The sequence below is a fragment of the Microtus oregoni genome, unplaced genomic scaffold (assembly GCF_018167655.1).
Source record: "Microtus oregoni isolate MIOR12 unplaced genomic scaffold, Mior012 000045F_ref0000178, whole genome shotgun sequence".
NCBI lineage: Eukaryota > Metazoa > Chordata > Mammalia > Rodentia > Cricetidae > Microtus > Microtus oregoni.
The window spans coordinates 4,735,368-4,739,460 of NW_024543219.1; positions in this window are offsets into that span (position 1 = coordinate 4,735,368).

Consider the following 4,093-nt stretch of genomic DNA (forward strand, 5'->3'; position numbering starts at 1 on the left):
CTCACTGAGTCCTAGTCCATCAAGATCCAGAGATTGTAATACATCACCTGGATGGGACCCACCTTTATGAGTCAGCTTCATTAGCCTGTTTTTATGGAAGTCCAACCCATCACACTATCTTAGAGACCTTAGGCTAAGACGCTTCCTGTTCCTCTAGCTCAGAGAGTCTTGTTTCTTTTCTCCCAGGGCTTTGCTCATCTGTCCCTATCCAGAATTCTTTCTGCTCCTGACAAGTGACTACTTTTCATTTTCCTCTTCAGGAACACCCTACCCCATCCCAACAGTCTTGTGATATCATTTTAATTTCAAACCTTTATTTCAGGGTTTCTCTGTGTAGCTTTGTTGCCTGTCCTGGAACTTGCTCAAACTCACAGAGATCCACCTGCCTCCCGAATGCAGTGATTAAAAATGCATGCCACTGCCCAGATGACTATTTTCTTCTGTCCCATCACCAGAGCAGCAGCTTTCTCTCTGTCTCTCTGCTATTCCCTCCCTCCCTCTGCGTGTGTGGTGGGGGTTGGGGACATTTCCTTTTCCAGTCTGGAGTCTGAGTCTCACAACACTGGGCAAGTGCTCTACCACTGAGCTACACCCCCAGTTCTGTTCTGTGTTCACCTTTGCTACGGGAAGGTAAAGCCTCTCTTGAGCCAGGCTTGATGGGTAGTACAGGTTTAATCACAACTATTTGGGAGGCTAAGGCAGAGGGATGCCAAGTTCAAAACCTTTCTAGACTACCAGGTGAGTTCAAGGCTATCCTAGGCAACTTGGCACAATTGTGCCTCAAAAGAAAGAAAGAAAGAAAGAAAGAAAGAAAGAAAGAAAGAAAGGGCTAGGTGTGTAGCTTTTTAGTATAACTTATATTTGATACTTGCCAGAGCTTTCACATTGTAAAGGCAAGATATATGTATTGTTTATCATTGCCAGCGGTACTATGCATTGGTATGATTTATCTAAGTATAAATTTGGCAATGTGCATCAAGAACTTTTGCAGTGCTTTGGGGGAGATAGCTACGCCAGCAGAGTGCTTTCCTGGCAAGCACGGGGTCCTGAGTTTGGCCCTCAAACCTATTTAAAAATGCCAGGCATGGGGCCGTCACACGTGCTTGTAATCTCTGTTTGGCAGGGTGGAGACAGGTAAATATCCAGGGAAGGAAGATTTCCTTTCTGGCGAAGGAAGCTCATTACTAGCTTGCTGGTGAGCTCCAGCCCGGTGACGGGGCCTGCCTCAAAGAGAATGAGTGGATTCCAGACAATGACACTGAAATAGTCCTCCGGCTTCCACATACATGTGCACATAAGTACCTGCGCACAGACACACACACACACTGAAACTAAGAAAAAATTAATGCTTTTAATTCCCTAATTTAATTTAATTTAGTTTTGTTTTGAGACAGGGGTTCTCTGAAGCTTTGGAGCATGTCCTGGAACTAGCTCTTGTAGACCAGGCTGGCCTCGAAATCACAGAGATTCATCTGCCTCTGCCTCCCAAGTGGTGGGATTAAAGGTATGTGTCACCACCTTCCGGCTCCTAATTTAATTTTTGAGAAATACATAAAAAAATTAATCAGAGATACTGCCAAGAGATTTAAAGACAAGATGCAGACTTTTAAAGAAAAAAGACAGAAATAAATGAACATCTACTTCAAATTTAAATACTTTCCCTCTTGATCCTACCACGTTAAATATTAGACTTTGTATCACAGAGCTTGCTGTTTCCCACCAGCCCTGGCAGAGCTGAGAGTTGCCAGTCTCTCAGCCACAAGCACTCAGGTGGTCTGGCAGAAAACAAAGGAAGACAGGTGACACCTAGACAGCTTGAGCTGCCTTTCAGGGCTAGGACGAGGTCTTCCTCACCCTGTCCCTAACCCTGGAGAGGGTTTCTAGTTCACTGAATTACTGACAGAGATTAACTCTGTAATAATTGCTACTGTAACTAAAAATTAAAAACCACGAGGGAGGAAGGCAACATTGTTGTAGCTTGACGCACAATACACAATGGACATTTCAATCTATTTATATAAACCTCAGTGATGAGCCCTGTGCTCAAATTCCTTTCCAGGGAGGGATACATAGCAACTTCTACCCCTCCTCTTAAGGTTACAGTGGCAAACTTAAGTATGATTCCACCCAAGTTCACTCTGAGGAACCAATGGTTTTATTGGGCTTCCTTATAGTTCATAGATAGGGGGTTAGCTACAGGAGTGTGGCTGCACTCGAAAGTCCTTACTCAACAGGAATGATGCCTGGCTCACAGTCACATAGATGGAAATCCATAGTCTTCCCTGGCCCATATACTCTAGTCTTCCTGCTGAGCCCACAAGCCTCCATGCAATTAGAGTTGCAGGTGCGGATGGTAGGGAACAGCTGGGTACTCTGGGGAGGGTCCTGTGACCCTCCCTGCCCCTCTGTGAGGGGATGTAAACAGTCAACAAGCCCAGGTGGCATGATCTTAGCAACCTGCACATCTGAAACTCCTGAAGAAGGGGCTATTGGGCTCAGAGGACAGTCACAAACAGTAGCCCTCACTTCTTTCAAGTTCCTAAGTGTGTCCCCTGAGCACACATGGCCCTAGGTTTCCGATTGCCTTTTCCAGAGCTGTGGCCCACAGCCGGCAGCAAGAGCAGCAGATACCGCACTCCGCTGGAAGTGAGCACCATCAGTTCCATCAAATTAGCATGTGATAGAGAGGTTGGGAAACCAGCTCTCTCTAATGTGCTGCTGAGAAAGGAATCCTGATGGAGGGACGGTGATGAAAGAGTTCAGAAGGAAAGTTCCACACTCCCAGATTGTCCATGGGTAAATGAGAGCAAGAACAAAACCACTGTGAGTGCCAAAGTTACATCTTGAGTTTTAGTTACTATACCTAAGAGAGCCATGAAACCAAAAAATGCCTCTAATCTGACAGCCCCTTGCCCAAAGCTGATGTTTATGGGAGATGACAAGACACATGTTGTCACTCCTAAACAAGCTTGTTTGACCCAGCTGCACCAGATGTGCTTAATCATGTGGGCCCGAGGTTCACAGGCAGGAAACGCACCAGGATGTATGCTTGCCCCTGATAGGACCTGATGGGAAATACTCAATCCACTGCAAAACTTGACTCAGGGCCATTTTTTTCTTCTGGGAAACCAGAGATGGACCTGGTCAGAGTCAAGCTACCTGGCCAGTATTTAATTAAAGCTTGCTTCAAATTTGACTTTAAACTATGGTAGTGGTTTTAGGGATTAACACCGCCCACCCAACCCAACAAATGCAACCAACAACAAATCCAAAATCAAAATGGAAATCACATTTTATCTTCTTGTGTCCTGTGTGCTGCATTCTGGAAACACCCTCGAATTATAATACCACAATGACACTTGGCTTTATAAAATGTCTTTTACTTAAAAACAAGGTATCACTGGGTCTTTCAACATAGTTATACGTCTCACACATAAACACACCTAACAGTCACAGCACAAAAACACGACTGACATAACATGATCACTGGCGAGTGCATGGCAATGTTTCACCAGAAATAAATATCACTATTTAAGTCACAGGTACCCTCCGCTGATTTTAAATTCCAGTAAGCAAAAAGTGTGTTGGGTAGATTTAGGAGGGTTTGTTAGGCCTCTATGAGGTTAAGAAAGTGAGGCCTAAGAAAAGTGTGGTGGTGGCGCACACCTTTAATCCCAGCACTCAGGAGGCAGAGGCGGGTGAATCTCTGAGTTCGAGACCAGCCTGGTCTAGATAGTGAGTTCCAGGATAACCAGGGCTACACAGAGAAATCCTGTCTCAAACAACAACAACAACAAAAAAGAAAGACAAGAAAGTGAGACTTGAGGAATCATATCCTAGCCTAAGGCAGATCCAGCACACACCTTGACCATACAAAGTTATTTAACACAGTGAGTCTTATATACATATAAATACATTCTTCCCTGTGCTGCTATCTGCATTTCACATAATTTAAAATAAGGAGGCAGACATAGAGACAAAAATTCTATATAAACAGTTAAATCTCAGCTTTAAAATACAAAACATAATGTATGCTTCATACAGTTTTCTGTAGGAAAGTCCCTCTTGTATGGGATTTGACAGCATTCACATT